The following is a 14,663-nucleotide window of genomic DNA, read 5'->3' on the forward strand; positions in this document are numbered from 1 at the left end:
AGATTTCTTTTTAATTGTTAACTTTTAAACATTCTTGGTATATTTCAAATACAAGCCATTTAATGGATATGCACTTTGCAAATACTTTCTCTCAATCAGTAGTATGTCTTTTCACTCCCTTAACAATATATTTGCAGAGCACATTTTTTTTTAAGATTTTATTTATTTGACACAGAGAGATCACAAGTAGGTAGAGAGGCAAGCAGAGAGAGAGAGAGGAGGAAGCAGGCTCCCTGCTGAGCAGAGAGCCCGATGTGGGACTCGATCCCAGAACCCTGAGATCATGACCTGAGCTGAAGGCAGAGGCTTAACCCACTGAGCCACCCAGACGCCCTGCAGAGCACATTTTAATTCAAAGTTTTCAATTTTTTTTTAAGATTTTATTTATTTAGTTGAGAGAGAGAGCACACAGAGGTAGAGTGGGAGGGAGAAGCAGACTCCTTGCTGAGTAGAGAGCCTGACATGGGGCTCGATCCCAGGACCCAGAGATCATGACCCAAGCTGAACATAGATGCTTAACTGACTGAGCCATCCAGTGCCCCTAAAGGTTTTAATTTTAATGAAGTCCAACTTAACTTTCTCTTTCATGGATTGTGCTATTGATGTATCCAAAAATTCATCACCAAATCCAAGCTCACATAGATTTTCTTCTGTTTCCCTCTTCAAATTGAGGTCTATGATCCACTTTGAGTTAATTTTTGTGAAAGTTAATTAGGTCTCTATCTGGGATCTATTTTTTTTTTTAAACATTTAGACATACAGTTTTCCAGCAACATTTGTCAAAATTTCCCTCCTTTCTCCATTGGATTGTTTTTACTTCTTAGTGATGGTGTGGGTCCATTTCTGGACTCTATTCTGTTCTATTTACCTACACATTTGTTCTCTTACTAAAACTATAATGTCTTGACTATTATATTTTTATGGCAAGTCTTGAAATTGGATAATCCGAGTAATCTGGTAATCTGGCAAATTGGATAATCTGGTTATCTTTCAACTTTTTTCTTCAGTATATTGTTGTCTGTTCTAGGATTTTTTGCCTTTCCATATAAACTTTAGGATTAGTTTGTCGAAGTCTACAAAACATTTGGGGGGATTGCACTGAATCTAAAGATTCATTTGAGCAGAATAAGTTTCTTAATATTATGAGTTCCAATCCACAAATATGGAATATGTCCTTATTTGTTAGATCTTCTTTAATTTCCTTCATCAGAATTTTTGTAATCTCCCAAATATAGATTTTGTACATATTGTATTGTATTTATACATGAATATTTCATTGAAGAGGCTATTATAAATGGTAGTGTTCTTTTTAGTCACAAATTCCAGATGTGTCAGTATATGGAAAAACAAATAATTTCTGTATATTAACCTTATCTCATGTGATTTTGCTTATTTATTTGTCAAAGGAATTTCTATGTATATGTCTATTCTTTTGGATTTTCTACATAGAAAATTGTGCTGTCTTTTAGCAAAAATACATTTTCTTTCTTCTTTTTGATCTGTATATTTCTTTTTTTTTTTCTTGTCTTGGTTCATGAATCAGAACTTTTGAATCATAGTGGTAAGAGATAACATCTTTGCCTTGTTCCCAGTATTATGGGGAAAATTACTGTTTCTTTCCATTGGATTTGAGCATTCTTTCTCTCTCACTGTGAGAGCCCTAGAGGCTTCTTCGGGGAACTTCACTATGAAAGCCGATAGAGTTCCTGAAAGAAAAACCCACAAAAGTACCTGGATTCCTCCAAGACTGAGCTCCTGGGAATTTTTCACTCAAGTTAGTCCTTACTCTTCCTTCCAACCATTAGTCAGAATTTACACTTCAGTGGTAATTGTCATTCCTACCAGTTTCTGGCACAGTGACTTCTGCTCTAGATAAGCAGTTCTGGGATGTAATTTTGTAGACCAGCCTCTCCAGGTTTTGCGGTGATAGTTTGTTCTGCAATCTCAGTTCTCTGATGGATCCAAGAACAGTCATTGCTATTTGGTTTGTTCCTCAGCTTTTTCTTGTTGTTAAGACAGGAGTGATGACTGTAAGCTCTTTACATGTCAAAGCTGAATCAGAAGTTTGTTGTGTTTTGTTTTTTTTTTTTGTTTGTTTGTTTTGTTTTGTTTACTTATACAGGTTTCTTTGTTCACTACTGCTCTTGCCTTTTTTTTTAAGGTAACATTGATTTATTTGTAAAGTTAAACTTCTAGGATTATATATGCTTTTAATTTAAATTCAATTAGTCAACATGTAGTGCATCATTAGTCTCAGATGTAGTGTTCAGCAGTTTATCAGTTGTGTATAATTGTTCTTAATATCTCATTCTTTCATTCTAGTTTAATTTCTTTCTTTTAAAGTTCAGACTTTAAAGTTATCTTATTAATGGACTTTTAGTCATATTCTCCAAGTCTAACTTTGTGTAACATACCTTTATTTTATTGTCATTTTGAATGACAGTTTAGATTGGTAGAATTCTGAGTTGAAAATTGGGTTCTTGGAGCATTTTGAAGATAGTATCTGACTCCTTTCTGGTTTCTGTTATTGTTATGGAGAAGTATGCTTTCAGACTAATAGTTATATATTTTAAGTTAATCTGTTTTTTCTCCTCTGTATAATTTCTCAGGTTTTCTTACTTTAGTTAGTGTTTTATCCATTCTCTAAAATATTTTAAAATGGAAGCATGTCTCATTTATCTTGTTTTGGGGCTGTTCTTGAATCTATCAGATTTACATTATTAATCAATTTTGGGAGAAAATGACCTATTATTACTAGTTCTAATATGGTCTAATAACAATTTAGAATCCGTTATAAGTATGAAAAATTCAGCATCTGGGAGATTAAGTAATTTGTGTGAAGCCACAGAGCTAACAAATAAAGAATACATAACTGAAATCCATGTCTCTTTGAACAATCCAATGCTATAATCTACTTGTGTGTACGTAGTTTGTGAATAAATACTGTTCTCTGGAGAGTTCGAATAAATACAGAGATAAATCATGCCCTTATGTTTTGATTATTTTCTGTCTTCTATGTATACTGCTATTAGTTTTCTGCATGACTAAACGTTCTTCTGATCAGGTAAAAAACAAAGACAAAAACATGCATTTCTTAAAGTTTTTATGGAATTCATTACAGTAATATTCTGGTAGCTGGGATTTAAAACATATCTGTCATGTTTGATCACATAGTAAAATAGTAATATATTTTATATTGATAATGAATACATACATTTTATTGATTTTGTGCTGGAATAGCAGTTTCTGGTTTTTGTTCAATTTTTAGAATTACCATTTTTTGAAAAAAATGAATAAGAAGTGAAAAGACCCCACAAGTGCAGAGTGATTTTCTTAAAGAACCTCAAATGGTATCACTTAGTTTAATCAAAGATTACTTAGTTGGACCTCCCTCAATTCCAGAAATGCCAGTTTTCTGATTGATCTAATCCAAGGTTTAAAAGGTCGGAGAACTTCTGAGACTTTCAGTTTCTCCATTTGAAAAATAAAATGTTTAAATGTACAGAGTAAAATAATTCTCCACCTATATTTTAGAATTGTAAAATCTTATAAATAGGTGGAAAGAAACATGTGGAGCCTGATATCAGATGACTGTTTACCTGACATCTTTTTAATGGTTGAGAGAAATGGAATAGTAAATAAAATTTTTTATTAAGTGTGGCACTTAGAGGATTTTATGGATGAAAATACTTTATTTTTATAGAAGCCATATTTAGTGGTTCATGCACAATTTGCCAACCTCTCTTTAATATTTGGATCCCATTTTACAGTTGAAGAATCATGAAGAGTTGTAGGAAAGTTAATGAAAATGCTCAAGGCCACAGAGAAGACTAATGTCAAAATCTGAAATAATGTTCCTAAATTCCTGGGAATTCCTTCTCTATCCTGAACCTGTGTCCCTCTGTTTTCACTTCAAATGCACAAATATGGGATGCCTGGGTAGCTCAGTCAGTCAAGTTTCTGCCTTCAGCTCAGGTCATAATCCCAGGGTCTTGGATGGAGTTTAACATCAAGTTCCCTGCTCAGCGGGGAGTCTGTATCTCCCTCTGCCTGCCTTTCCTCCTTCTTGTGTGATCGCTCTCTTGCTCTCTCTCTCCATCTCTGATAAATAAGTAAATAAATCTTAAAGAAATAAAATGCACAAATATATGACAGTATGTCCTTATGCAGGTATAGAACAAATCAAAACTGAGTTTCTTATTTACCTTCAAGTCATTTATTTTGTAAACAATGAAAAAGAAAATCTGATCGGTGTTCATCCCCCCCACACCAATCATTGAATAATAGAAGATACATTTTCCAAATAAATAAATATGTAAATGCCGATCTGTCTGTAGGTATATATGTGTGCACACTTGTAAATACATACATTTTGTAAAATTCATGTAAATATAATTACTGTAGGTCCCTTGTTGGTCTCATTATTTAGTTAACCCCAGGGATAACATATAGAATAAAATCTGCTTTTCAAATAGTGATGTAAGTGACCCAAGTTCTTTGATGGGTCTCTTGACTGGAAAGGTTTCATGATAGAAGTCTCCTATTAGAATTCAATTACACTAAACTGTGAAATGTTAAAAGCACTTCATCACAGTGTACAGAGCTTTCCAGCTCTGCCTAAATGCAACCTGGTACTTGCTTCACCTTGAGTCTTTTGTAAGGTGTGCCTAGAGGAACTGTATTGTGGAACAGTCAAGACTCAAAGGTATCCTCAGTTCCTTAAAAATCAAGTCCCAGGCTCTTTTAACAAGCAATCTGACAAGGCATAGTATATGTTGCCTGGGTAATCAGTCAAGCTCACACAGAAACAATAAAGGAGTGAGCAGGGCCGCTGGGGTTAGTGTTTCTCATGAGGAGCCCCATTGTTCTCACAATGAAGTCCAAGGAGGCCCTAGTGGAAGACATCCTGGGGATGTCTGAGGACAGGGTATGGGGAGGAAAAAGACTTGGCAATGCAAACCATAGCTGCCCTTCTAAATCTGAAGCGGACCCCCTTGCAACATGAAAGATGTTAATGTTGATAAAAGCAAGACAAACAAGCTCACTTAACCATTGCCGCTGTTACACCATGCTGTTTCAATATGTTGCCAGTTAGTAGATTGTAAACTCATTCACTTCACCTTTTGGACTACATCCAGGCAAGCTATCACAAAACATAAACAGCTGGATTCTTTTATCTGATAGATATAATTTGAAATGAAGTGGGCTTTTAAAAACACAATTCCAAATTATGAATGGCAGGGTTTATGATTTTAACCGTGTGCTCAAGGAAAATATGCTTCTAAGGTTTGATGTCTTTTCTTTCCATGATTGAAATTTTTCATTCCTTTCTTTTTCTCAGGGTAAAATGACAGGTTCATAAATGTAAATAGTTTAATTGAACTTAACCATGTATGTACGCTTTATAGATAAAAAATATACAACTTGACAGTAGCTAAGAAGAACCTAAGAAAGAAGTAAAGGAGATAGAATTTGAGGAGGTACTCAAAGAAGATTTTGCAATTTTTAGGTTACATTTTTGTGAAGAAAAAACTCACAGGGCACTTGTGTAATTAAAGGAAATGAAAGATGAAAGCCCCCCCCCCAAATATAGCACATAATAGTCTCTTGTATAGACAGGTGCATTTTTATTGCAGTTTTATCCAGTAACTTACAACATAAAGATAACTGTTAAAGGGGTTACATCTTTCAATAGAATAATATTATAATTGTGATTTTGATCAGTGATGAGACTCATTGTCTAAAGTAGCTTTTATATACTTAATAAATAAAGTACTTGAGATTTATTTGACCAATTAAATTATCTATTCATTCATTTTGATATTGAGTAACAATTCACAACTAAGTGGGAATTCATGCAAATAATTAATGCAGTGCTTACAAACAACAACAAAAATCTTAACATTGATGGAAATTTTTGACATAGTTTTCAGACTATTATCTGTGCCCAGTATGTGATGGGATAAAATTCATAAAGTCTTGGGAGAAATAGCATAACTTGTAGCATTATACAAATTGAAAGACAAAACTAGGAATGCCTGAGGCAGGCTTAGATACAGGTTAATGTGAATAAAGATTATATAGTCACAAAAATAAATAGGAGATTCTATTTTTTTTTTTAAAGATTTCATTTTTATTTATTTGACAGACAGAGATCACAAGTAGGCAGGAAGGCAGGCAGAGAGAGAGGAAGGGAAGCAGGCTCCCTGCTGAGAACCTGATGCGGGGCTCGGGGGGCTCGATCCCAGGACCCTGAGTTCATGACCTGAGCCAAAGGCAGAGGCTTAACCCACTGAGCCACCCAGGCGCCCCAGGAGATTCATTTATTCATTCTTTGAAATGCATTTCTGAAGTTTCTAACTATGGACAGGGTATTTTGTTATGTTTAGAGATTATAGATGAGTAAGACAGTGGACTTTAGATTTAGGAAAATTACAGTTTATGGGGAGGGATACACACATGTTCACAAAGATATTGAAATAAATATTATAGCTATTATTACAGACACAGTTTTAGGGCAGGGGGCACACACAGAAGGAAATAATCAACTTTGCCTAAGAGAATCAGTAAAGTTTTGTGACAGAGTTGATACTTAAATTGCATCTTGCTAGGTATGGGCTCGCTAGATAGACCATTATCAGTGGGTGACCATGAAGACATGTCTCCTGGCTGCAGCCAAATCACCATAAGGATGGGAGGAAGAAGGGACAGAAGAAATGTGTTATTCAACGTACTGTCTACAGATCAAGGAGGGTTCAATACATCTGTTGTACGAGTACTGTCTACAGATCAAGGAGGGTTCGATACATCTGTTGTACGATATTTCAGGTTTTGACTTAAAGCAATGAAGCCCTGTATGTGAGTTTATGTTGAAATCTATATTGAATTCAAATTGTTTTCTTCATCCCCAGCGAAGAATATGATTCATTAAGCAGTATGAATAATAATAAGGTGAGTTATACATAAAGGTCAAATTACTCTGTTAATTCAGCCTTTGTCAGCAACAAGAAATAAAAAAAATAATAATGGTCATCTATCATGTGTAAACGGTGCTCAAAAATTTGAATTGATGGAGAGCAAAAAATACATAAAGTGAATCTGCATCAGGCATATTATCAGAGCTTATATTATGACTTCAAGAAAACTGCCTAAGCATTAAACAATTATATGAAATTAATTAATTAATACAATTTTATTCCTCTAGGTCTTAAAGCTTTTTGTTTCTATTTTTCAGATTTTATTTATTTATTTGAAAAAGAGCCAGAGGGAAGGCACTAGTGGAGGGGAAGAGCAGAGGCAGAAGCAGACACAGACCCGCCACTAAATAAGGAACCCAATGTGCGGCTCGATTCCAGGACTCTGGGATCATGACCCAAGCTGAAGGCAGTCACTTAAGTGACTGAGCCACCCAGGTGCCCTGGTCCTGAAGTTTTAATTGAATTTCATATGGGTTTAGAGTTAGGGTCACAAACTGGGAGAGATAATGTTTGGTAATCTATCAGTTATTGATAGCTAAATAACACCCCAAATTTAGTGGTTTAAGCAATAACAACTTATTTTTTATGATCCTGTTGGGTGGCTGGGGGGTTCCTCTGTCGGACTCACCTGGGTTCACTAGTGCGGTTACATTTTGCCGGGAGAAGAGTGGACCTAAGCATAGGCTGTCAAGGTCACTTTGGTTCCTCTCTTTATGGTTTCTATGAAGCTCTCCAGGCAGTGATCTGCATTCCAAAAGCATGAAAACAGAAACTACAAGAGTTTATAAAAATCAGCTTTGGAAGCCACACACCTTTGGCTGCATTCCAGTGGTCAAAACTAGTGAAGGGGACAGGCCAAATTTATAGAGAAGAGAGGAGGACGATCACATTTTCAATTATGAGGAGGGTAAAGTCTTATTGTGAAAGGCATGTGAGGTTTTGTCATGGCGGTTCTTGAAAACAATCTGCCCCTGTTGGTTGGTAGAGTTGGTTAAAAATCTTAAAAGGCAATTTGAATGAATTTAGGCAGTGTATGCATTCTCCAGTTTTCTATCATTTTCCTTTGTCTGATACTAGGACTCTTCCAACTATCTGTCTTCAAAAGTTTTAGTTTTCTACCCGTATTTTGTAGAATCCTGATTTATGTATTAGAATTCAGGAAAATCGAAATGGTATAACAGAGTGTTCATGAACTCGTCATTTTAAAGTCATTACATAACATGTATCCATTTTTATCAAGTAGAACCTAATTGAATAGTATTTTTGACATAAAAAACAATGAAGCAAGAACTCATTTCCCCAAAGTGAAATTTGTCTCATTAACATTATCTTTCAAAATATAGGTCTCCATAAATAGTTATAATAAGGGCAAATAAATTTGAAAATATAGACTAACTGGTTGGAGAACAACATTAAATATGGCATCAAGAGATAGATCAGGGAAAGTCAGGAACCAGAAAAGCTTTCAATGACTGTAGAAGCAAGTGAGAGAGTAAGACTGATCTTATGATTAAAGTTTCATGGATGGGCCATAGGGCCCACAAAAAAGCTTGCCTAGATAAACTCATGGTCTTGAAACATGAGCTTGACTCACTTCTGTGTTTTTCTATTGGCTATGATTTCATTCTATTTTGTCTGTAGGACAAGTTAAATTAAGCTTGAAATTCTATGAGAAAAATCTACTCAGAAGCATTTTGTAAATATTATGACAATAAGTCTGTAGCAGAATCATTGCAGCCATGTTTGAAAGAGAAAAAAAAAAGCATTATTTAAATTCTAGAAAGAGTAGGTGACTGACTCAGTGAAGATAATGGCTTTAAATTAAGCATACAAGGTTTGCCCAGGTAAATTTGGAGCAATCAGATTATTAATGTACTGAGATTTCTAACAAATAAGCTGTTTAACAATATCATGACCTTGATTTTATAAAATTCTGGAGGGGCATAAGTTTGTACTTTCCAGGAGCTAATTTAATTTCCAAGACTCATATGGCATAGTATCCTGTGGTTTTAATGCAGTCTATTTATTGGTTTCCAGCAAAGTTGTTGTGTACACATTTTGCAACAGAAAGGCTTTAAATATAATCTCCATTGTAAATATCAATTTATAAGAAGGCAGTTATCCATTGAGTTTTGTATTTTGGCAATATTCATCTCTTGGTTTCATTTTATTAAACGTGTGAAAGAAATTCAATCCTCAGGGATCCAACATTTTATAAATTTGAAATCAAATCATCAGATGCTTCTGCTAATATGACCCAATAGAACCATGGCCTAAAATAAAAGTAAAAGTTTGAAATAAACCATTTTTAATGTAAGAACTCTGCAATGCTTCTGATTCTTAGTTTATATATCTCTTCAATTAGATAATGCCATTACTTGCTCTTGATGTTAGTACTTTGTTAAACATAGTACTTTCATGCCAATTATTTACCTCCAAGGTAAAGTCCAAACACACTAGCATGAAAACATAGGCAGTTGTAATTTCTAATTATGCTATTTTTTTTGCTGCCCCAGGTGTAGCTCCCAGTGGCAGCAAAGGCTTAAGCTGACTAGAGCAGCTTAAGGCTTGATGCTCTGAGTTGCTGTCCTCAAATGTTTATTAATTTTATCTTTCATTAGTGTTTTGTGGGTGAAGTCCAGTGGATAGTGAAGCATGTGACAGGGGTGCAGATAATGGGTTTACACATGGTCCATGCCATCCTTCACCTGGAGAACATATTCTCGGGCCTCCTTCCCCACACCTGCATAGGATCTCTGCCACCCTCCGCTGGGGCTGATGACTGGACTGCAATAGTAGAGCCAGACTTGAATTTCATTGCCTTTAATTTGGGGCCAGGTTGGGTCCTGGGTGTAGGTATGAGGAGAGAAGAGAAAAGGAGGGCTCCAACACATTCCCCGTGGCACTCTGGGAAAGGCAAGGCTGGAGGGTCCCATTTAGGGAGGCAGCACCATGGGCCATGCACCCTTTGAGGTGGTGGCAGATGACTTCATGGAAATCTTGTACACCCCTCACCACCATTCAGGTACCCAACACATGTAGTGCATTCAAGCTTGGAAGTTACCATCCCCTTGGAGGATGGGACAACAGACCCTATAAGGACGGGAAATTCAGTTTTCCCCATTCCCACATAAACACATTCCTTTGGCGAAGGCCGTGTGTTTTTTGTTTTGCACTGGGGTCTGCAAATTATATAGCTGACCCCCACTATTTCTTTTTAAGATATTTTATTTATTTGTTTGAGAGAGAGGCAGAGAGAACATTAGCAGACAGAAGGGCAGAGGAGAGGGAGAGGGACAAGCAGATTCCTCACTGAGCAAGGAGCCCAATGAGAGGCTGGATACCAGGACCCTGAGATTATGACCTGAGCCAGTCAGATGTTTAACACACTGGGCCACCCAGGTGCCCTAGGCCCCCATTATTCTGCCTACCTCCAGCTACACTGACATACCCTGAGTTCCTCAAATATACTATCTTTAGACATTAACAGTATTCTTTTACCTGTAACAGTTTCACCACATTTCAATACCTGGAAAATTTCTATGTATTCTTAACATAGTTTGATTTTAAATTCCTCTCTGATAAATCACATCCCTCACTTATATTTCTTCAAATAGATTTAGAAATTCTTTCCAGGTTGCTCCAAGTTGATTAGTGGAAACTACTCTCTGGCATTTAGCACATTGATTTAAGTGTCTGCCTTCCCCTTTATTTGAAGAGCAGGACCTGTTTTCCTCTAGTCGCAGAATTTAGCATATGCAACCAGATAATAAATATTTGTTGAAAACATTTATCCTGAATTAGAATATTATATATTATGTATAATATTTTAGTAATACACTGAATCAGCTTTCCATAATATATGGCTCTCAGTGAAATTTTTGAACAGCTATCAAGTCTACTTAACTAGAAATACAGTTTCCAGTCTCATTTAAGGAACATTTCATAAACACACACACAAATACAAACACTGGGAATGTCAAATACCTGACCTTGTTAAGGACAAGTAGAGGAAATGAGCCAATTCATGTATTGTTTTTATTTCTTTTATTTTTAAACTTAAATGTCTGTTAGTTTAAACAATAACTAACCCTGAATAATGTATGTAAATTTAGACAAGTATTATGTAAGTTATAATACTAAGGATAGACTTGAGAAGTAAGTTGTGAATTCATTTGCTGTTTTTAGGATTGGCTTTATTCCAAATGAGCTACTCTGTCTCTAATGGTTACATGCAAACATCAGCTCTATTTTAAATTTATGACTAATATATGACTGAATTCAAGTTTTTTAGAAGCTTGGGATTTTCAAACTTTGTTTTTTGAGGAATACAAACTCAATTGTTGCTATGTATTTATACCAAGTGTATGACTGGATATTAACATATATTACATATTATAATACACATAAATTGTCTTATTTAATGATTTTAAGAGAAACACACATACTACCCAAAGTGGAAAATCTGCATTGCTTCCCAGAAATCTAAAGTAAGATGGAGAATAATTTCAATTTAATCATAATAATGTGACATATTTAAAAATATATAATGAGATGCAAATAAGAATTTAAAAAAAAAATCAGGGGTACCTGGGTGGCTCAGTGGGGTAAAGCTTCTGCCTTCAGCTCAGGTCATGATCCCAGCGTTCTGGGATTGAGCCCCAGGTCTGGCTCTCTGTTCAGCGAGGAGCCTGCTTCTTTTTCTCTCTCTGCCTGCCTCTCTGCCTACTAGTGATCTCTGTCTGTCAAATAAATAAATAAAATCTTTAAAAGAAAATCATACCTGAAAACAAATTCCTGAATGAGAGGAACTTTTTGTAATCAGTTGGTACTAGAGGTAATCAGTTCAAAATTGTTTAGTTTTTAAAAAGTTGTAGCTTTACATCAGTTAATCCGCCAATATTCTTGCAGCTCCTGCTGTGTTCCAGACCTTATTCTAGTCATCAATAAGATGACTTTGATTTTCACTTTTGAGTCTCATCAACATGCAGGATTCCAAATAATTTGTGTATGCAGATTGTATGGCAGAGACTAGATTCTGAGCTCTCCCTTTGCCTGCCTCTCCCAAGCGCACAGCCAGGTTAACTTAGCACTTTCCCATGCTGTGACGCTGAGCCCATCGAGTAAATGGAATGTGGCCAAACTGATACAGACGGACTTCACCTTTGCTTTACTTTTTAGAAACATCTTCAAGGTCCCTTCAGGCCACCTCTTCCAGAAGCTGTAGCTGAGGCTGGAAGAGAGTTGCTCCAGCTGTGGACCAAGAAATAAATCTCTGTTGTGATAAGCCAATGAAGCTTTAAGGTTTATTTATTACCGCAGCCTATCCTGGGCTATCCAAATGTAGGCAGGAAGGCAAGTAATATTTCACAGCCTTCTCTGATAAAGATAGATTCTGGCAATTAATTCACATTAAAAATGGCATAAGTGAATACTGTTCAAAAATCTTGCTTTTAGCAAAAGGGATATAGTCAATGATATTGTAATAGTGTCAGATGATGACAGCCAGTAACTACACTTGTAAGCACCTATAGCATTGTCCAATCACCGTGTTGTACACCTAAAACTAATATAACGTTATGTGTCAATTATACTTCAATTAAAAAATAAGAAAAAAAATAGCATGTAAAATGATTGTCAGAATGTATTCTTCTGGATGCCACACTGTTTCTTACTTGCTGAATAGTTCCATAGGTTTTTAGAAAATTCATATTGAGATCATTAATGATGTTTTAAGTGTATATTCATAACTTCTTGAAAATATCCTCATGAATCAATAATGAAGTTTTTCTGGGCAATAGGGGTTTTTTTTTTCCTCCTACATTTTTTTGTTAATTGAATAAAGGACTGAAATTAGATGATATATTCACAGGGCCCTGGGTTTATTTTATCTAAGGTAATGATGGAAGAATTATGATAATTCGAGGTTGCTCTAGAAGCCACACACTTCTAAATGCTTTACCAATATCCACTAGTTTGACTCTCATAAATCTTTACAAAGTAGGTACTGTGATTCATCCCATTACACAGCCAAAAATTCTAGATGACTATCATAATGTGATAATAAGACAAGAATCCACATCCAGGGCTGCATGCTTGGCACACTTTGTCCTTCATACCTGATGGGTACTATTTCTGCTTCTGAGAACAGCAGTCCCTGGGTATCTGCCCTAACCCTCACTATTAACATGAGTCATTCAACATTTTGTGATTTCATAGGTTCAGTTGTGAGGTATAATCTCCAGTTACTTGCTTTTAGTAAATTAACAAGAATTAACCCTTTGTAAATAAAAATCTCCCCATAATGATTTTGAATAATTCTTCATTTATCACATATAACAGTTTTTCAGCCAGTTATAATTATATGATCTATCCAAAGTGATCTCAAAGACATTGGTAGCTGGAGCAGGCTGGCTCTGCCCTTTAAAGCCAAGTTCCAGGAGGTCTACAGTAAATGGTAAATCTCTTTAGTTACTCAGAGTCCAAGAATGCACCCCTAAACCCAGAGAAATTTCCTATTTCATAAAGATGTGCCACAGACAATGGGAGTGATCAAGGCAAATCCTGAAGAACGTAAGTGTTGAAGTGAAATTTAAGAGTAAAAAATTTCATGTCTCTCCCACCATGAAAAACAGATGCAATTTTAAATAATTTTCTATCACTGAGTTTTGACATTTAAATAAATTAATAATAGAATTAATTTTTACCTTTGTAAAAATCAAATGTATAAAAGTTTAAAAAAGGGGGGGAATAATAAAAGATCCCCTCAGTTGCAATCCCACCACCAGATGTAGGTAGTAACCATTGTTAACTTTGTTGCTATGCAACAAATATAGTACTGAATGCTATCATTTTATAGTATTATTTATACTGTTTTTAATTTAATTTAATTTTTTCTAGTAAAAAAATTTATCATGAACACCTACCAAGACAGAATGTATAGATTTGTTTTGTCTTTTTAAAAGACTGCTTGGAATTCCACTGTATCAATACACTGTGATTTATTAAATCTTCTCTCCATTGATCAACTTTTGTCTCCAGGTTTTTGCTATCACCAAAAAAAAATGCTTCAGTGAACACATTTATATATACGTCTTGGGGATTTCATACCAGAGTATCTGAATCCTTTCAAGTGGAACTTCTTGGCAAAAGAGAATGTATCTTTTGCATTTTGACAGATACTGCCAAAACAGGCCATAATTTTACATTCAGCCAAATTAATTTTACTGGTGTCTCATGCCAGTGATTCTGTCTTCGGTATACTCATGTAGGCAGCCAGCTGTGGATGGAAAAATTTTCTGATTTGATGGATAGAAATTTACATTCAAGGCTGGCTATGATGGCTAACATCAAATGACCAGATCCATTATCAGGATTTAAAAGAAGAAATTTAGGGCGCCTGGGTGGCTCAGTGGGTTAAGCCGCTGCCTTCGGCTCAGGTCTTGATCCCAGAGTCCTGGGATCGAGTCCCGCATCGGGCTCTCTGCTCAGCAGGGAGCCTGCTTCCCCCCTCTCTCTCTCTGCCTGCCTCTCTGCCTACTTGTGATTTCTCTCTCTGTCAAATAAATAAATAAAATCTTTAAAAAAAATAAAATAAATTAAAAAAATAAAAGAAGAAATTTAAAGATCTCAAGAGACACAAATGTTAGGCTTATCTATCCTCCATATACTGTCCACCGAATTCTG

This window comes from Mustela putorius, unplaced genomic scaffold (assembly GCF_011764305.1).
Source record: "Mustela putorius furo isolate JIRA1106 unplaced genomic scaffold, ASM1176430v1.1 tig00000129_pilon_pilon_pilon, whole genome shotgun sequence".
Classification (NCBI taxonomy): Eukaryota; Metazoa; Chordata; class Mammalia; order Carnivora; family Mustelidae; genus Mustela; species Mustela putorius.